The following is a 22,533-nucleotide window of genomic DNA, read 5'->3' as shown; positions in this document are numbered from 1 at the left end:
AAGTCTTTAGTGACAAGTTCGTCTGGATGGAGTAGCATCACGGCATAGGCAGGCGTCACTTTCTTGCCGTGAGGTCGCGGCGCTCGGTATGCGCGGGCGCAGGCGCGGCGCACGTGTGGCCGCATTCATTACCTTCATTCAGTTTCGTTATTCAAATCGAGTGTGCGTCGAAAGTGGAAACTGTTTTATGAAATGTACTTGTATATTATGTGCAGGCCACGCCTTGACTGAGTTTCCCAACGTGCTCCTCTATGTACAGACAATATGTTACTTAGCTTACTTGTTTAGCTTTGACGAACTAGTCTAGTTTAGGTATAGTCACGGTGTTTAAAGTTGCGAGTGCTTCAAGTTAGATAAATAAAGTAGAAGAATGTACCTTATAATGCCTATTTGAGTTAATACATTGACATTTCCTTCTAAGCTTAGTTGTCTGCATACCTATACATACTCCTAATAGTAAAACCGATTAGGAATCTAAGGACCATTAGTAACTTTAGTGGCCTCAGTTACGTTTGATTTGATCGAGTCATCTTGTACTTAGTTGCGGCTTAAGTTACGCGCGTGCTTTTAAGAACTTACGTAACATGGACTATGTAGTCGCACTGCAGTGTCCTTCAACAAGCAGGTAAGGTACCGAAAAAGAGCGGTCACCGCGTGAAAATGTCCTGATAGAATTTGAAACCACTTTCGGGCTATTAAAGTTTAATACCAAGCGGGTCAAGTTAGGTAGGGTATCTGGTAAAGTTAGACAAAATTCCACTGTGGTAACGTTTTCACGCGAATTCGAATCATTTAATTAGCGTTTAATATTCTGTCTGAGTTTCAAGTTAGAACCGAAGTAATATTGACTAGTTTGAAGCTGAGATAATCGATATTTATAGTTGGGCCGTGACGAGCAAGTAATTTGGAATCGCTTCATCAAAATAGGAATAGACGAGTATATTAGAGTCGTAGTGTTCGTGTGCGGCGGCTGATGTTTTGACTTATTAGTTCAAACATGATATCATTAGCTCCGCGTAGTTACCTGTCGCGTTACAGTCAGACGCGCGGTCCCTCCGAGAGTGCTCTAATATTAGACATCATAACGAACATATTTAGTTATTCTGTTAAAGGGATCTGAAAGACTAGTCTGCAAAGGAGATTATCTTGTCAAGCACTAGCTGGAGCTCCTCTCAGAGATGGATAATTAATTGATAGTGGCGGCGCTAATCCGCAGCCGCAGACTGTTGCACAGCTTCAAAGGAGACTTTATTTCATAGAGAGAATCTTAATCTCAATCTTATAGAAATAGAGAATTTATAAAATAAGATACTCACTTTAGTTTAGCATTAGTAGAAGTACACTACATTGATTGCAATTGGGTTATCTGTACGAAGAACTTTAGCATTCCTCTTTTGGTACGAGAGCAACAAACTGTCGGATAGTGAGTTCACAAAACAGATACAGTAAAAACTAGGCACAAGATTGAGTGACGCAAGTGAGGCATACACTTTCACTCGCGTGGACAATGGCTCCAGACTCTTGTTGTGCATAAAATTCCGCGGGAAACAATAGCCGGACGACGGCGGCCGAGTCTTCGCGCTAATAGTAAACACTGCACCAACTTACACGCTCCAACACTAATTGTTTCCACATCAACCTTTGTAGTTTTCGTGTGGACATCGTAAGATACGTGTTTGTTGGTTTCTGACGAAGTTCCTCCCCTGTTGCTGCAGAACTTGCGCTCTTTTTCGAAGCTGATCGTACTGCAACGGCATCCTTCAATAAACTGGTAACTTTGTTTTTCCCCGAAGTTGTAACATACATTAATGTTATATTGTTATAACATTTTATAAACAAACCGAGTCGTCATTAGTGCGTTAACTCCACTTAATGGCTGAACAAACCCAATTTACAAAAACTGCCAACATTATATAGCAATGAAACTATTGCAAAAAATGTATTACGTAAATACGCGCATTATTGAATAGTGGCCAAGTTTGTTTTTAGATGAGTGTGTCCCCGTGTGTGCCCACAATACTGTTATTGTAGTTGTGTGAGCAGCACATGCAGGCCTGTGACACAACTTAATAACTTAGACGCACAGATAACTCGTTTATTGTATACGAATAGTTCATTTCATTTTAAAGGTGACACCGAACACATCCATTATATAGCTACTCGATTATAATTCATCATGTATTTATTGTTTAGCTTCATTTACTAGCGCATAAAAATATCAAATACAATATTCGCAATATTCTAGGCAAACTTTGGTGCTTCTTAACCCGTTTCGTCGTGAAGCGTGACAATATGCATGTGTACCGAGCGATCAATAGGCGGCCGTTATCTCCCTGCCATCAGTCGTCAGATCGCAAGCAAAGCCGCGCGATTAGACATGTACGTGCCGAGCGAGCACAGCCGCGGTCTAGACGCTACTCACACACATATCTCGATGCCTATACAACGCAGCTGATAAGGAAATAGAGTGCCTATAACTGGCATAACTGTTTTTGTTGGACATAAAGAGCGAATATAAAGTTAACATTAAAAACGTGTTAGAAAAGTCATAAATCTGTGATCGAGATAAATAAACATTACTTAGCACGTGCTTCGCGCTCTAATGATAAGCGTTTATCGAACGAACCCTAGTTCAGCGCACTGTTAGATACAACAATCTTCTCGCGGATCATAAACAAAGTGTTGAAAAAGATGCAGTTTTTCAGAAGTGGGACACTTTCCAATTTTGCAGTAGATTCCGATAACAATTAGGATTGTGCAACGTTCGTCCCGATCAGATAGATGATAGTTAGGCACAGTTACGAGTTCTACATTGTTGTAATACTTTAGTGACCTTTGTGAGACTTCCTAGCTCGAGCTCAGAGCTCGGAGCTCGGAGCACGAAGCGCTTCAGTCACGATCCGTTGCAGTTTTTGAGTGACCTTTTATTGTAGCTGTGTCAACAATTGCAGTGGATACCGATGTCACCACTGACGGGTCACATCGTATATTTTACATGATCATCAAAAAATATTGTAACTTAACAAATAGCGAATGGAGTCGGCACAAAAAGGTTGTAATTTAGTGCTATTAAAAGAAGATAATTAGTGGAACAATTAATTACAAGTGTAGTCAGCAGTAGATAGCATCGCGCCATTGTTAGCTGCCGGGTGCCGGCTACCGGTCGCCGCAGTGACTACCGTTACTTGAAGACCTTTCACACTGTCGCGCGCCGGCCGCTCTAATCAAACACAATCAATAGGAGCTGCGCCTCATTACGATCAATTAGCGTTCAATGACATTGTTGACTTTAGTCTGTATTTGTTTGTGTCAATGTTATTATGTCTCTCTTTGAAGACTAACTAATTGTTTCCCATATAAACAACAACATGTACAATGTACATTCATCGTTCGGCAGTGTGGCGCGTTTCAATTATCTCGGCATACATTACGAAGATTAATGTTCCGCTGAGATAGACGTCAAATCTAACGCTTTGATTGTGGAAGCTATTACTTGTGTGCTCGGAGGTAATATTGTGCGCATATTTTATTTGATAAGATGTTGGTGCGCGCGCGCAGCCCGTTAGCCAGTGAGTCACGCGCACTCACTCATTCATTATGGCATACTTTTACTTGTCACACTGACACCATCGGCCGGCTCTTGAGATATTGATGTTTTTGGAGCAGTCTGCTCTTAGCATCGTTTGGGAGTCACATGGGCTGAATGACGACTTAGTTATCTATAAATGATTATTGACACATTTCTTTGCATTCGTTATACTTAAGTTACTTTGCAACAATATCAGATACTATTACTGCTTCAGCTTTTATCTTTCCTCGCTACTTTATATTGTATCTTGTTTCGTATACATCAGCATTACATAGCTTCCAGTTAGAATGAAATATGATCCGATAGCGTCTCGCCATGAACTTGACCGCATAGTGCTGCAGCCGCGAGCTCCTCGCCATGAGCACGAGAAGGTCACTGAGTATTGACCGCATAGTGCTGCAGCCGCGAGCTCCTCGCCATGAGCACGAGAAGGTCACTGAGTATTGACCGCATAGTGCTGCAGCCGCGAGCTCCTCGCCATGAGCACGAGAAGGTCACTGAGTATTGACCGCATAGTGCTGCAGCCGCGAGCTCCTCGCCATGAGCACGAGAAGGTCACTGAGTATTGACCGCATAGTGCTGCAGCCGCGAGCTCCTCGCCATGAGCACGAGAAGGTCACTGAGTATTGACCGCATAGTGATGCAGCCGCGAGCTCCTCGCCATGAGCACGAGAAGGTCACTGAGTATTGACCGCATAGTGCTGCAGCCGCGAGCTCCTCGCCATGAGCACGAGAAGGTCACTGAGTATTGACCGCATAGTGCTGCAGCCGCGAGCTCCTCGCCATGAGCACGAGAAGGTCACTGAGTATTGACCGCATAGTGCTGCAGCCGCGAGCTCCTCGCCATGAGCACGAGAAGGTCACTGAGTATTGACCGCATAGTGCTGCAGCCGCGAGCTCCTCGCCATGAGCACGAGAAGGCCACTGAGTATTGACCGCATAGTGCTGCAGCCGCGAGCTCCTCGCCATGAGCACGAGAAGGTCACTGAGTATTGCTATACTTAGCCGACTTGTTTGCAGCTTATAACGCTCAAATAAACATTATCAAAGATTATTTTTCTTTTTTCTAGATTTTCTAGCTGTTTCCATCAAATATTGAAGTAATTTCTGCAATATGACGATGCTTTTCAGATGTCATGCCATTGTTGCTTTGAATAAAGTTTGTGATTTATGTATACACTCACCGTGTACCTATGATAAGCATGAACGTAAAGCTTATCGGATATTCAATTGTTTGTCATTCTAGTCCGCTGGCTGAAAACTCTTTGCTTCAAAACTTTTTTAAGTTCATGTTTATGTATATCCTGAATAATAGGCTTTTGTTGTTCGTGTTGGTTCTATGTTAGGACTTTATTGTCTTTGTAGCTTTGTATGTGTTTGATATAATTGTGGCTAAGCAAGCCGTTGGGACAATAGTTCCAGTGGTGAAACAAAGGCAACTCAATTACGTTGGGGTCGTGGTCGGCGCTCACACAAACTTTACACAGTTCGGGGCAATTCACATTAGCATATAACATTAAACATGATCTCCAATTTGTGCGCAGTTCTCTGACTGATTATGTTGTCATGGCGATACCCGCATCACTTGCCCGCCTATCATACATTCCAAATCGTCGGAGTGAGTGAGGTTTGCTAAGTCTATCTAGGTACATTGTTGTTTCTGCATTTGAATATGCGAAGTAATATTTGGTGAACAATTGTGCAAATATAATCAAGGTAATAGGGTTACCTTATATTCCAATTTAATTTAGACCAAGTAGTATGAGAAATTTACGCAGTTGATTTTGTTTTAATAAACGGATTCATTAGGCCCGTTAGTGAGGAGTGCTCTGGCGCCGTCTAGATGTTACGAAGTCGATGTGTTCTAGATGGTGCGCGTGCGCAGCGAGCCCGCCTTGATGGACGTCTGCCGCCGCCAGGTGAAAGTGTACGGGACTTTCTGCCAAACATCTCTGCCTCTCTTTTCCACACGTTTGCAAAAAATCAACATCTTAATAACTGTTCTAAATATTGTAATGAACAAAAAATGCTGCAAATGTTCGTGACACCAAAAACTGGAACGTGGTAACATTAGATGGAACTAATGTTTGTTGTATTTAACGTGTTCTAGTTAGAAATATACTTTTACTTTTACTTGCGCGCTGAAGTAAGGCTAACAATTTGTCTTGTTCAAGTGAGCTTGTGTTGTGCAGGCGCAGGGCTCGCGCACGACACAGGATGTCATAATTAGCCGCGTGGAGTTCGTTTAACCGTGACATTTGCAAGCGCGTATAACTTCACACCTTTTGTTTGCGTCCCCAGTCGCATAAGCGATTTATTACTCGCCTTACATAATTCACGTAACCGAGGACCAATTACGGCTGAGCCGCTAACCAGCGACAATTACGCGGTACATCGGAGCACTGGGCACTGACAGCCTCCCACGTCCAAGGTGATGAACAATGTCACAAGTATTTTTATGAAATTATTAGCGACACCGTATTAAATGTTACGCCGTAGGTAGCTCGATATTGACGGCCATAATTAGGTGAATTTTCGAGTGATAAATCATCAGGGTCGCGTTAGTACGATTAGGCCCTTCAATTTAGCAAGTTTAGACGTAATTTGCAGGCGGCGGTTCGTTTAAGCTTCGTTTTATTTATTGCTGCGGGAAAAGCCCCGTGAGAGCTTAAGGACCAAAAATCTCCGACTTAAATTAAGAATTACGAGTTTTGAACCTGACGGGGCTTATCGACCCTTTTCCTTGATGGAATGTGTTTTTATGCCTTTTACTTTACGCAACGCAATGTTATTTCCAATTTTATATTCACACTTTTTTATAAGTAAATTTTCGCATTCTGTAGGCATGATCTCAAATATCCATACACACTTGATATTTTATGAATCCAGCCCGGACCTATGTTTACATATATACAGACCTATACATACATACCATTACTTGATGATTTCCTATTTTTACTCATGTGAGTCACCGGTGCGGAATAAACTTTTGTTGTCAATATCACGTTGTATGTATAAACAAATATGTTTGAATAGACATCAATAAATAATAAATCCGGTTTCGCCACTAAATAAATAAAACACGATGTTATTGTTGATTCTGTACCATTGACCCAATCATTTACATTAGATTTCTATTGATATTTCCGTCGCATGGACTGGAGGATCAAAGAGATGTAGATTGCGATAATTTGAACAGAGGATTTTTCATGCATCTCATTCAAGTGTACCTGAGTATTGGCAGGTATTCTAAAGCTACTTATTATTCTGGTCGTTGTCGAGATGATGTATGTAATGTGGGTCACGTCAGTAGGAAGCTGTGACTAACCCAGGGTTTTCCTCAGCTCGGCTCGGCCTCAGTCGCCAATGCCAAGCCCCTACATATGTATTATATACGGCTGGTAATAAAATACGCCATTGTGGTTACGGAAAGGAAATTCAGAGTGCTTAGTGCGAGTTTTCGTGAATTTTTTTACGGACTCACGTGAGAGCGCGTATACTAAGATTTGTATGCAGTGTTGCCAACTTAGTGGATTTTCCACTAATACTGGTGGTTTAAGTCCCCTATTTAGTGGCGAAATGTTGAAAGTACTGCGGGTCAAGTAGCGAAATGTAAGTTTTGTGGTACAACTTTAAGGAGTTACTATGGAGATTTGAAGTCTCACGGAATGTCAAAAAAGCATCTACAAAACAAAAAGGTGAACGACTACTATATAATTATATTAAGTACTCATTCATTGGTCAAATGCGTAACTAAACAATTTGTGAAACTACTACGCCGATTATAATTTGTGAAGGATTCGGATCGGGTCGGATGAATTGCTAAACAGATGTAATGCTTTGTCTGTTTTAATTTTCTATCGTTGCCGAGTTACATCTTTGGATGATTAAATTGTTTTAGGTTACAATAAAATATAAACAATATTTTTTTAGTGGTGAATTTGGTGATTTTAAGTGTGGGATAAATTTTTGTTAGTGGTTTTCTGGTGGTTTTAAAAGTTGACTCTGGTGGTAAGCTTCTACAACTGTTGGCAACACTGTTTGTATGGAACAAAAACAGGTTCCAATTTTTGACACTAGGTGGAGCTGTTTTTGTTCCATACAAATCTTAGTATACGCGCTCTCATGTGAGTCCGTAAAAAAATTCACGAAAACTCGCACTAAGCACTCAGATCTTATTTATTCCTGAACATTCTAAGTAAGACATTTGCAATTTGTTTTCTCGGCATAATATTATTATGGCAGAGAGTGATATTTTGTTATGTTTGTATGAAATTACCTTAGACTATGTAGGTAGTTCAATCTCTATTTATATCCTTAATATATTGTTCAACAATATATACTACAGATTTTAAAACTACCAATAACTTACATATATTAATACATTAATTCATATTCTTCCATCTTTGTGTTTTCGGAACACTTTGAGTTACAGGGTCGCGAAAACTTTTTCGAACCTAGTTCCATATTTAGTAGAATTATTGAACCAAGGTCTGTCAAAGCATGTGTCGAAGCATGGTTTCCTTATATTTGCACATAGTTGTGTATGTTCGGTATCAATCAGTCATGATTACAGTCCTGAGGCGGTTCGCATTAAGTTAATGCCTCGCTATAAATAGCCGCGCGGGCTAATATTTCACATGTGCAGCATAGCATGTAGTGTACATAACGCCTTATGTAACTACGAGCCGCCCTCTGCATGCTGCGCACGCGCAGACGTCGTTCTCACATACATTTCTATTATTTTCTATTTGACTACTCTCTTTTATGTCCTTCTGGTATCATTAATATGTAAATCGGGAGCTTCGTAACAACTCAGCTTTATGACATTTGCAGACATTGTTAACTTTATTAGTTTATTAGCTCAATATAATACCGTTGTTGTAGAATATCACTTATTTACTGCGTGCCAGGGAGGAAGCTTCGAACAAATTACATACACCCACTCACAGCATTTTCTTTTATTTGTAGCACGAAATGCTCTCTCAGAAAACCTTTTTGCCACAAATATTAATACACAATATTACTTACTTTTCCTTTTCGTATATATGCGGCCTGAATAAAGCCTCTACTGTATATCAATAAATAAGGCGGGTACACACCTCTGCATAGTAAGTGCGGCGCTACATCATCCACATGAAAAAAGAAATTGCGAACGAGTATAAAGGCAGTCGCCCACGGCCCCACTCCGCCGGCTGAACACTTCTACGAATATTTACGTCTCGACGCGACGGCGGAAAACTATGCGTATTTTCGGTTTATTTGGTATTCAGGCGGCGTGTGTCCGAAGGTCGCGGAGTGCGTGTGGCGACAGCACCGCGGGTACCGGTGGATATGTTCCGCGTACGCTCGCCAGAGCATCGGTTATTGTTTTGAATACAGTTACTGTTAGCTCACGTGATTGGGTTTGTTTTCATTTGCAGACGGTCGTCCACCCCTCGAGTGTAGGCTTGTGAGCTGCTGTGTTGCCTAGATTACGGCATAAATTCAACCTTAATAACACCCTGCAGATTTTTTGTATCTGTTTTGTTCTAGACATGTATTTTAGTGTGTTTATAAAAAAGACAGTAAACATGGTTTCTCTCCTGAGTCTTTGCTTTGAATGTAGGTGTGATTAGTCACAACGACATTGATTGCAAAACGTTGGATGCCTCTCCGACCTCTGAGTGCATTCATGCATAAAGTTGAACTTTTTCCTCATTTTGATTAATGCATCACTTACGATCCAACAAGTTATCTCGACGAACGAATATAATAGTTTCCTTATCGAACTTCTTTTTACAAAAAAACTGTCTCTTGATTCGGTATTTTCCATTTCAATTGCATTGCTGTTCTTAATCTCAATATTTTATTTCAGTTCGGTATTATACGAAGAAAACTTATGTAAATAGGTCTGTAACAAAGTGGAGTATTACACAAGTGCACCTACTTAACGCTGCTAATTAAGTTAATTAAACAAACTGTTGATAGCGTCCGTGAACCACGCACTAATGACACAATTATTCCAAGATTTAGTGTTTTATTATACCAGCGTCGGTAATTTGCTAACAGCCTGCGTGCTTTTGATGTCACGCCGTCATTTCTGACGAAGCTAGGTAATAACTTTTAGGAGAACTAATTAGCTAGTAAGTTGATATTAACAGCTTCTTAGAAGCGTGCACTTTCTAAGTGTAGTCTAGTTAGGCAGTCAGCTGGTCCGACACGACCTTAATACATTCATACACTTATTACCTCAGTTAATTATTAATTTAGTTCTTAGAAAAGTACTGACACAAATACATTAGCTGTGCTTTTCTAAAATTACCAAGCACGCATTTTTAGCAATTAAAGTCTATTATTCTATCATGAACATTCGCTCTAGACATTGAATCGCCGACATAGTTACTGTTTGACTAGGCTTCTCCCAGTCTAGTTTAGCTAATCGATATTCAGCAAATAATACCTATACGTTTGCATAATCATAAAGTACAGTCACATGTGTACGGTATGCCAGAACTGCAGACGAATATATGAGCACAGACCATCACTGTTTGTAACTAATATGGAGAAGGTTCATTTGTATAAAAAGGTATATTTTGAACTTGTTTACCAAGGAAACTAACATAAAAAACCATATTCGGAAGACTATAAAGCGCTTTTCGCTTGTAACTAAGTAGTGATCCTTCTGATGTGTGTACATGATGCTCAGCTCTGAGGGCGGTAGTAGACGCATCCGGACGGTGCCGGAGCTCCGCGTCCGGTGCCGGAAGCGCCGACAGGCTCGCCCGTGTTCCTCCTCCATTGTCTATGAGCCCAGCTATGTCGCACCTAGAGCTGTACTACACGAAGCTTTTGTCCCATGTTCTCTTCAATTCTAATTCAATGCCAAACAAAACAAGTCAGCTTTGTTCGTAACAGACATAAGGTTAAAGTCTAAAATAAAATGTGAATCATCATCATGTTTAGTATGTTAAAGTTCGTCAAACAGTAAAATAAGCTAAACCTTGCGACTTGAACGAAAATATGAATATTCCCAGAAGTCATATCTAATACCGGTAGCTTCATAATTGGAGTTTCCCGCGTGCCATTTTTGCCTTAATAGTTTAGTGGAATGATAAGTTGTCGTGTTTGTCGTGTCGCGGGACAGTCAGTCATGCTGCCGTGCCTGGTGGTCATGACGCTAGGATCACGTCAATGGCTGCTACACAACATTTTTGTGTGTTACCGCGGAGGTTGCGAGTTCAATGCAGTTTAACATAATCGTTACATTCTCGTAAGCGATGTTGTTATTGCGAAATTCGATGTTTTCATTGTACAAACATGTGAATAGTTTAAAGCTATTGTGAATAGTATGCATGTTTTCGTGCATTCGGTATTGATCGTTGAAGCATTGTGCGCACTCACACTGCCATTCGGTTGTTTATCGTTGTATGTATTCTGAATTTGCACGCGATCAGTATAATAACGCTGCATTTTTGTTGGAAACAGCAGAAGATTGCATTTCGCACATGTTGCAACATTAATGAAATCACCTGCAGGAGACGCTTCGCTACATTATGTATGTACATACGTTGCAGACTCCCACGTCCCTGCATCTCGTGTAACCCGAGCACAAACGCGAACTATCGGTCTAACCTGAGTGGTAGCCGAAACCGCGCGATGACAGAGTGTAATACTGTGGAAGACATAGGTGTATATGGGATATCACTTTGTAGCTGACTGCTCTAACCAGTGTAGTAGTAAGGGTGACTTATTAAAAGCAAAAAAGTTTAAGCCTCTTTACTTGTGTCACTACCTCTTATGTAAAACAAAGGACTTAATTACGATAAATGATAAATTACGCGCTCAATTTCCAAAAAAACATTAGGTAAGTTTCATAAAATTATCACATTAGGGCGAAGTCATTCGTTCCGCACATTTATGAACACATAATTTGCAATGGGGCTCCATAATTATGACAAGCTATTCGTACTCGGGATATTTGTTCTTCGAATTCTATGAATGTTTGTTTAGTTAATATTTACTGTGTATGTGCGCAGAGTACACGGGTTGCCCAAAATTGCGGCGGTACAAGGGTCAGGAAAAATCTAAATATAGAAAGAAATTCTGAGTGGAATGAAAAGCTCTCTCTAAGCTTTATTGAAAAGGTTTTTTTAGTGACTGAAACCATTTGTAGGGATCTATAATGGCATCTACTATTTCTGTTGGGGCCGTGTACAATTTCGACACATTTTCAGTTTCATACTTGACTATTACCTAACTAAGAATTTCCAATAAGACAAACGTGTCAAATCGACCGTACTTGTCACCAGACAGAGCAAAACTAATGTCCAGGTTGACAAGTGTACAGCATGGTGCACGGTAATAAATCCCCGGTGCGCCACAGAGTAGTGCGCCATACATCATGGCGGAGTGGCGCGGAGTGCTCAGCGTCACTCGTGCCTGAGTTATGGTTATGAGTGTGAGCGGTTCCAGTATTGAGTGTCGCGGTAATCGCTCGCGTTCACAGGTTATTGATGGGAAGCTGTCGGGCTTGCTGTTCATGTTGCCAAATACATCACTTTGCTGTTACCTAGCAATGCTTTTCATTGATAAACATTAATATTCATATTGTAAAGCAATGCACTAAACAATTTTAGCACAAATATGCATACGATATTGACTAAATTATTATGAAATTATTTTGTACTTGAAAGATTGTATAAAATTTCGCTTCATCGATATTCGCCGTTCGCTTTGAGACTAAAGAAAATGTAACATTAAACACAAGTTAAAAATGCCATTGCATCACCCAGCAACGGACCGGTTGCTAAGTTAAAGTTAGCATCAAGTGAACTAGAGTGATGGTCAGTGGGAACGGCCTGGGCCGGCTAGATCTGTGCTATTTATACCGGGCAGGTTCCCGTCACTGCGCGGGCGCCACGGGATCGCCAGAGAGATAATGCCACATCTGGACATAGGTACTAACTTATGTTGATGGGACTACTTCTAATTACTTGTACTTCTCATTTTATGTAAGTTTGTTTAAGTGAATAACTTTGTTTTCAGTATGTAACTATATTTCTTTCTAAAAGTACAGGGTCGTAGATGCATTGTTGGGATAGTTTATCAAGATACACTTAGAAAGCACATTCAATCGAGAATCGATCCCGCACCCTCGCACTGAAGAGGCTTTAAACGTTAGGCCTCTTTGACTTAATTCCATACTTCAGTACACATGTAAACATACAACAATATACAATACTGTTTGTACACAGTAGCAGTAAGTAGTTAGACAGTTATGTAATATCTACGTCAGACCGTCTGGCTCCAGCGGTAGCTCGCCGAAATGCGTGCCACTGCATACCACCGCCTCCTGTTACTGTCATAATACCTCGGTTGTACTTCATGCTACATCTATATATTCTATATATTCAATATGGAGGCGAATACATATTGCACACTAGTCAAACATGCCTGTAAATACATAAGCCCAAAGCACAAAGTTCTATGAATTTCACAAACTTTGAGATGATATTTTGTGAACTTTGCAAAAAAACTCATTCAAAAAGGATTAACAGAAGATTCCACAAAATAACACCTATCGATTATCGACAAACGACAATTAAGAGTGTGCATAATGGATGCGGGTGTGCGAGTCGGCGCCCGCGCACCTAACTAGGTCATTGACAACGCGCGCTGTTGGGCTGCGCTCGCGAATCTACACTGCCAAACTTTATATTGTGATGGTGCATTTCCTTGCTGTTAAAGGATTATTTATAATTTAGAATATGTAAAATATTTATCAATAAACAAAGGGTACAGTTGTGATGTGGTTAATATAACCAATTGTCACTTGTGTCCAAATGGAACAATTTATTTAAACTATCAGGGTTTTCACCTCCATTATTCCGAAAATTGCTGCCATGACAATTTATATAGAGCGTGACTTTTTCGGCTCTGTAGCTCATGTAAACTAGTCGTTAGGACAGTCATGAGGCATGCGATGACACACGTTAAAGTTATACTGAGAGCATTGAGCAGTAAATTAAGTATTCATCACCTAAGGTTATTTGTTAGCGGTTAAATTTTTGACAAGGATAACATTACAATTGCACACTTTTTGTTAAATGTCACATGTTGAGATTTCTGGAATTATCTGTCCTGCAGTTTTCAAAAATGTTAGCTGTAATCACGTCACATATCCAAAAAGAAGGAAAATCTTAATCAGTAGGAAAGAAAATATGATAACAATGTCAAACTGTCTATCATAATCTTATAGAAGTTAGCGAAACAAACACGAAAACTCTTATGAATAAAATTCCGAACGGTTTTGTATTTGATTACGAAGTCGTTATTATTCATAATATTATAATATTCAAATGAACGGAGATGTCTTCGGAGGATGTAAAGCTGCGTGCTCAAGCCTGACGATGCTAATTCCTGTAGCTTTCAACATCAGCCAAGATGCAGCTCAGTCGGGGTATTGAGGGATTATGTCAGATGGCATTGATAAGCGACACTTCAAGCTTTTCTCTCAAGTAGTGTTTATGTTCATTCGAAAATCGTCAAAAAGGTCCTAACAAGATAGAAGGATTCATTGTGAAGTTTTGAGTTATAATTTTGTGAAATTCTGGTAGTTCTCTGTTTTCTGGTCCTTATCTCATTGCTCTGGTTGGTTCGCGCGAGTGCAACTGCAAGTTCCCGCGATGATCTGGCGCATCAGCGTACCATGTAAGGGTTACCGGCAAATGTCTCCAAACTAGTTTGACTTGTGTGCGAGAGGAAAAAACTTATAAGAGTATGGAGATCCTCGACGCCGGACGTTGCCTCCCACGGCTGATTGCTGTGGCCTTAGTTATTTTTAGGTAGTAATCCTTCGTGATATAATGGGAAATAAAGAACTTTTTAATTAAGATACTTATTCATTGTTTTATAGGAAACAGCTCTGGACTTTTTAATTTGAATCGGCTACTCAGAAAAGTTTTGAAACAATCGAAAATGTATAGCAATTTCTTGTGTACTCGCTTATTCTTATCTAATTCTTTAAATTATTTCTTCTGAAGCTGTAACAAAAGTCCACAACTTGGGTGTTAGGTACTTCGATAGCGAGATCTAGGTAACTGAAAAACAAGTACCTTTGAAACAGATAGCGCGAGTGGGAACATGTTCGAGCATAATAGCGCAGTACTATTGGAGGACGACAGGAATGTCAAGTACTGTTGCAAAGTTAATAGTGAACTGTGTTGAGTGCCAGATGATAGCTGTGCCAGATAAATGGACAGCCGAGTGCCAGGCAAGGGACATTTGGCACTACACTGCCGAATAACTATTCAAACTTTGCAAGTTTGTACTCTGTGAAAAACATATTTAGCGCTTTTGGTTACCGCTTTATGTTTTCCTAATCGTTATGCATTACTGTTGGCTCATGAATATTCATAACTTCGTTATATTTTTCCTTTTGCTGCCAGGTTTTAGCGCACTTCCTATGAAGCCTTCTCTCTTTATGCAAATGTAGCGCTTTCACGTATGCGGAGCAAGTCCTGAATTCAGTTTAGGAATTTCTAATGAACGTAGGCATTCAGTTTTTCTAGAAAAAAGAAACATTTTATTGAGAGTGTTTCAAACGAAATAAAAAGCCTTTCAAATCTTTGACTGAGCATCCGAATCGCTTGTTTGTTCGTTTTCTCTATAATGAGTTTATTTCCGTGGCCACAAACCACAACAATACGAGTCGCGGCGCTGGCGCCCATCAGACTCACAATTTGCTCGCCGCGCAACAATTCAATTTTTCTCCGAGGTTCCTCCCGTCAATCATAATTTCCCGATAAATATCCAGTAATGGTGTTTATTTTGATTCTCTTTATAACTACGTTTTCAAATCAGTACAATCTCATAATTATTTCTATTTACAATTGTGTTTTTCTTAAAATTAAGTACACGAAAAAATAACTGACTGTTTTCCGCACATGGTTGCAGAAATATCAGCTTGTCGAGAGTATCGTGTGTGCTAGGCCTAGGTTACGGAATTAGTTGCGGTATTAGCAATAAACATTAGCCGGCGCATTAGTCACTCCAAATCGTTATGCATACATGTATCTCATTGAGAACCTGCTCACAGATCCAGTAATCTAACGGAATGACATTCTCATCTAACTCAACAATAATGTGTTCTTTTGTTTACGCGGGATTGTTATAAAAAGCGGGTGTGTGCGCAGGCGCGGCAGATATACATGAATATTGAGTCAGATATACATGAATATGAGGTGTCAGCAGATGATGAGGCCACTCTGCGCCGGTTATTTATTGCTCGAGCTAGGCGTTTTATTGCTTGTAACCTAACTTTTTAGTGGAGCTTTGATTATAATAGCTTTATAAGTATTGCTCTATGTTTCGGTAGCTTCGAGTTTTTTTTTATAATAAAGTTTTATATAAGCAGCGCAAAGAATGGCTCAGCATTCCTATTTATATTATTGAAATAGAGTCGGAACTCTACATCCCGTTTCTCAAGCTAACTCAGGCAGGTGAAATCGAGGGTTAGCAGTTAGAGTTTAATGTTTATAGTAATTGTAATAACTCTGAAATTACAAGTTAAATTGATGCGCATTTATATACCGGTAAATTGGTTGTAGAGACTCGGGTGGTAGAAGTCTGTAATAAACGTGATTACTGACAATAATAACGCGGGAACCACACTTACACCCGGTATGTTTCACCCTCTGCTCGTAAAACTCTCCACTAATTGCTAAAATTTAAATCATCGTAACTATGTTTGCGTAGTTTTCACTTTATAATTGATTATATTACCCTATGCATACATAATATTCCCTGTTTGGATTGCCAGGAATAATTGTACGAGATAAAATAACTTTAGATATATGAGCAGCATCAGTAATGCGAGGTGGATCATATTTTTTATCATGTCATAAGCTTTTATTATTACAGCTATGCATTGATGCTGATTATAGATATGACGAGGCAAGAATAACCTTTTCAAATTGTGCTAGGTATATTATAAAACCATTAGAAAAGGAGACATTTTATACCTAATTCAATTAACTTCACTATCGGATAGTCTATTAAGTTTGATTGAACAATCAATAAAACTTAAATAACGTAATAAACTGTGAAAACCATTCGATTACTACAGTCGCTTACTAGTGATACCTACGTGAAGGGATAATTAATAGAAAATTATGTGCTCGTATATAATTTACAATCAATATTATTTTAATGAACTTTCTTTGTCGAAATACTTGAAATGGCTTTCACATAATGAGAACACTTTTCTGTGAAAATGTACAAATGGACACACATGAAAACATACACAACGTGTTATTGTGTAGGTATTTATCTACAATTAATATTCCCCCGTGAAAACTTTCTGATTCAGAATATACCTAAACATGTAACGAGTAGTATCACCTAACATTTGGTATTTGGGTTTTCCGTGTGGAATTTCCCAGCGCGGGCTCGAAGTCCAAAATAATTTACCAAAGAGTAGCCCACTTGTACACAGAAACTTCTCCACTTATCACTGTAAAATATACCAGATATATTCAGGAACGTGAAAGGAAACGCGTTAAGATGTGATTAGTGAATGTTGGCGTGACAGTTCGCACAATATTTACCGTTCGCTGACCAGTTGTAATCCGGTGGCGCCGCTGCCGATTATAATAAATTCAATCAATGGTCATGTTGATTCAATTTAGTGTTTATACCGTTTTCATTATGAGCTTTTGAATAGTTTCAAGTATTGTAGGAATTATCAGAATGTAGAACATCTTGGTGTTGTTTAAATTAATCGGCTAGTTCTCTTTTGAAGTTGGTTTTCCGCATAAGTTGTAAACGTTCCTTTTATAGGAGAAGGAAAGTTTATCTAACTTCATTATCTGCTCAAATACATTTTACCCATATTGTGCAACAAGTTTACGACTCCTAATGTCATAAGGAACTACCTATATAACCTTCAATGCATACGTTAACATAGTAATAATATCTAAAAAGCTGTGACATCATCGTAACATTACGTATTACCTAAATTCAACTAAATATAGTAAATGCTGATAATTTGGACTTTGGAATGTGGTATAGACTGACATAATATTATGTATTACATGTGAAATATCTCAGATAGTATCACATGTTCTCATTTACTTGAATCACCAGCTTTAAATTGGTTCAGTTAGTAGTTTCGGTGTGACAGGTTTTCGCATTTATGTATATTGCTACCAAGGATTATACCGATTCCTCATCGTTTCATACAGCTTTCTGAATGATGGAGTGAAAGTCAATATTTCAATATCAATCAGACAGAAAATGAAACATTTTTACGTGTAACTGAAAAAGTAATCACCGGAGCTTTCATTCAGATAATCTTTAATGCGACAGACTTTTGTGCTTGTCGATAACTGTTACAGGTTTCCAACTCAAATCTAGACATTAATAGGAAATTCCGTAAATATTAAGTAATCTGTGCTATTACGCCTCAATAGAAGACTAAAGAGAGGGGTTTAATTTGTTTTTATACAAAACCGTAGATAACAATTTACAATATTTCTACTACATTAAGATATATTGCAGGTACTGTTACTTAGGATGAGGACAGGTATCTTCCAAGGCAATAGCGTTACAGTACAAACAATAGAGACAAATACATGTAATAGTGGACAAAGAAACAGTTCGCGAGGAATGTGCCCGCGCCGGCCGGTCAGATGTGCGTCAATATTGGCCGAGCCACGGAACCGGCCGCCGGACGCGTACCGTTGAGAGCGATGATCTGCCTGCCTGATAGCTTTTAGCATCACATTGCCATCTGCACGTATTTAGGTATTGCTTGAGAGGTTCTGTCAACTGCTCTAAAATATCCCAGTCTTACTCAGTATGCATGTAGGTCTTTAAATCAATTGCTTCGAACCAACCTATTACATCCTGGAACATACTAGAATCAATATTCGTAGATTTGTATGACCATTTCAGTGGCTCGTGTAATGAACTCGTATTGGACCGCAATTGTGCTGCACCTGTTATACGAATGATCGAGTCATCACGCACGTCCACAACATGCCACTGCAAGCAAAAAATATCAAACCGCAATTTATAATCGAAATTCGAATTGGGAATCGGTAAAAAAACGATTGGGGCGCCGCCGCCCGCCATCCGATAGTCAATTGTAAACAGTGGCGCCAAAACCGCTACGTTCGACAGTTTTTGTTATTACTTTAAATACTTTATTGGGTCAACGGACTTGTGCAATATTAAGGCCGGTGACCACTTGGCTGGAGGCAGGCGAGCTGGGGCTAACTGGTGACGGTTACACATCCATCAGACAATCAGGACAACCCAGATGCCGATTGCCAGCAATACAATTTAGACAAATTGTATGAATTGGCAGCACAATGAACTTCAATAAATATAGAGAACGATGACTTATGCACCCGCACTCACTGCTGGACATTATACAAGTAGTAAATAAATATTCAACGTTTCCACCTCACTGCGCAGGAGAATAGTTTTTCCCTCTAACCGTTTAAATAAACAGAATGATTGCTAATTGATACAACGATTGATTATGTGACAATCGATTCATGTATTTATCGATAATTGTGCGGCTGTCGCTAATGAAAGTTGCGCAATTAATGCACATTGTCCCGTACGTAATGTGCACTCTCTACAAACCTTTACATAAAGTTGAGCTTAGTTGTTATATTTTTTTGAACAAGTATAACTTTACAAGCACGTTTAAAATACATCTAAAAATAAGTATTTCGTGAGGAGCAGCAATAGATGTGAAACACGTTGGATGCAAGAGGTACACAATACTCCGTGACGTGATTCTTTCCTCCGAAAGAAGCATCGACCTTCTGTTTTCTTGCAGTTTTTCTACAAGTTTTTGTGTTTGTCGAGGTGACAGCAATTACTGCTGAAATGTTTGTTTGACGATAAGCTGTTTTTACACGTGATAGAACTAGAGAGATACCTTAGCTTATTTGTGACTCAAATTAAAATTAGATACAATTATTATATACAATATAAAAAAATAAACAACTGAGAAAATTACATTTATTTTAGCGGGAAAGCATTTTATGTACTAAGCACAGATCCAACAAGGTTCTTTCACAAATTCAAAATGTCTTTAGTAATCTCCATGAACATTAAAACATTTTAATCTTAAAAAGTTTTGATGTAGTTCTTTTAAGTTTTATTGTATTTCAGGCTGAAATAAGTGCAAAACTTAAAGTAAGTGCAAGTTTCTTGAGCACAATAAGACTACGATGGCTATACCTATAATAACTCGAGTACGAAAGTGGTCAAATGTCCTCAACAATTTATTCCAAAACACATACGAAGAAAATAATAAAATGATGCAACATATGTAATTGGAAAACATCATTTGTAGTTACACAGTTTCTGCAACGTTCTCATTGGTCACGCTGACACTTAGCAACAATAGTGATAGACTCAGTACATACATGTGTATGTTTTTACTTTCGCGTCCGGTGTCGGGCGGCGTGCGCGAGCGCAGCTCACGTAATGTTCAGGAGGACTAGCTGTAGTGTTAGTTTTAGTAACGTCTGTCTGATTGGGGAAAGGCTTTACTTACATACTCGCTTAGATAACTAAAATAAACTTAACGGCTCTTGAAAGGTGTTTCTTTCTAAGCTTTTTATGCGACACTCGGTACGGTCAAGTACATCTTGAGAAGCACTATTCCCAGTACTTGTACATTATATTCTCTCACATTAATTAAATTTTATGCTATCACTTTAAAGTGAACAGGGTCCTATCATCGTTGTATAATTGGGTCTTCGTTTAATTAACTTAGAACCTAGACTTCGATAATTATTTCTTGACTCCACTCTTAGAAAATAACTTAGAAGCAAAAAAACTTTTTTTAGGTGCATCGGCCTAGAAGTCGGTGTCTTATGGATGTTACTAAGTTAATTTTGCCACTGCCTTCTAGGCCGATGCACCTAAAAAAAGTTTTTTTTTGCTTTTTAGTGTTTTTGGAAGTCGGTTTAATTTTTTTGTAAAAAAGTTTTTTATTTACAGCCTTTCCATATAAGTGGAAAGTTCTCATCAATACAAAGAATATAAGCCCAAATACGAGGTATTTTACATATTCAGTTGTCGAGTTTCCTCGACCTTCTCTGGTCTCCATCATCAGGTCAGCTCCAAACCTTCACTTTTGCAAAGGTCTCGTCAATACAAATAATATAAGCCCAAACACGAGGTAGTGTACATATTCAGTTGTCGAGTTCCCTCGACCCTCTCTGGTCTCCATCATCAGGTCAGCTCCAAACCTTCACTGTTGTATAGTGTTTTTAGGCATACACCTGAGTGTCAAGTTTTTACCCTATGTATGCTTACAACTTTCGAAGGTTGCCCTCGATTTCTCAGGGTTTCCATCATCAGATCCTGACCTGACGACTATGGGACCAACTGGCAGCTATTCCGCGTCGAACAAAAAAGAATCACGTAAGTCGGTCTATAAACCTCGGAGTAATCGATGTACATACATAGAAAAAAAAAAAAAAACATACCGGCCGAATTGAGAACCTCCTCCTTTTTGGGAAGTCGGTTAAAAAAAGGAAAGCTATGAATGTATCGTAAATAAGTTACAATTAACTGACGCGGGCCCAAGCGACAGTTCCCAGGGCTCAGTTCGCACGGAGACAGCGCAGCATCATTATCCTATTGAGAGCGATCCGATGCCATTGATCACTTGCGCGGTCGTCCACCCGTGGACAACACACTTGCTTAGGGTGACTGTCCACCTCACTAACAGTGCTACTGGCAACTGCTCACACTATTGTAATCGCGAGCCCTTTAGTATAAAATCTCCCGACTCAATAAAAACGTTCATTTTACACTAGCGAGAACGTAAATCGATAGTAATTAAATACAGCGTCGTTAATCTTGTCTTCTGTCATTACGGGGATGTTAGTTATAAATTAGACACTCAAATTGCAAAGACACTACCAATTTGCAAGAGCCATTACGGATGCACCTACGCTTTTTGCAAATTCGCTTCATTTTCCTTATAGAACATGATTCAGAACGTCTTCTTAAAATTAGTCCCAACTTCTAAGGCCGGGACAAAGAATTGCTTCACCCGTGTAACTCACGAACAAATCCGTTGATGTGTTACACTGGAGTGCGAGGATGGCATTAATGTGACACGGTTCCCATATCGGGGGACATTCGTCTCCCAGAATGGGACAGTGGGTGGATGGATTGCGATAAGTGGGCGTCGTTCTTTATTTATTGAGCCGCTTAGCTCCCGGGGGTCCTTAAACGGATTGATTCTTTGTATTTGTGATCAAACCGTTTACTTATGTTAATGCGGTCATTATTCGTAGTTAGTGATGTACTGATTATACCTATTATGTGCACGGAGCATTGTCTGCTTTTAGTGCTTTTGTTTTAAATTCGAGTCACCCACATAAAATTCATAATACTTAGTGGTTTTATAACTCTTATAAACACAATCAGCGTATTATGTAGGTGTCCTCTCGAGTTAAGTCTAAAAAGATAGTGTGGTATGAAACAGGCTCCGGTCACTGCCCCGCCTGCACTGATGATCAAACAGGCTTTTTTCTCGAGTGATATTACGAATGCTGATCTAGGGGATGTGATTGCGCAGGAGTGGGGTCGTTGACTGCGCCGGTGCGCGGGCGCCGCTTTTTGCAATGCGCCTGATATGCATTTTTGTTCAGCGCTCTCTTGGCGATTGATCTAGACACACGGCAGTGTGTCCGCCAAGTTCGAGCAAAAAAAAGCGATATACCGGCCGTGGGTTATATTACACGAACCATTTCGGGCCAAATTCGACCCCCCTATAACACAAAATCTATTTTATTTCCGCATATCAAATTTCTAGTATCTGTTGAGACCCCCTCACTTATCTAAAATAAAAAATTTCATTAATATACCTGTAGTAGGTCTTGAGATATTGACGTCAGAAAATCGCTATTTTTACTATA

The 22,533-nt window shown here is 39.5% G+C and overlaps 1 protein-coding gene across 1 annotated transcript in view; it reads left to right on the top strand.

The window, feature by feature from the left end:
• Nucleotides 1–22,533, top strand: part of LOC124631225 (mucin-5AC) — a 43,932-nt gene that overhangs the window by 3,662 nt on the left and 17,737 nt on the right. The gene's annotated exons all lie outside the window — the stretch shown is intronic.

This window comes from Helicoverpa zea, chromosome 6, assembly GCF_022581195.2.
Source record: "Helicoverpa zea isolate HzStark_Cry1AcR chromosome 6, ilHelZeax1.1, whole genome shotgun sequence".
In the NCBI taxonomy this organism is placed as follows: domain Eukaryota; kingdom Metazoa; phylum Arthropoda; class Insecta; order Lepidoptera; family Noctuidae; genus Helicoverpa; species Helicoverpa zea.
This window is presented reverse-complemented; position numbering and strand designations above follow the sequence as displayed.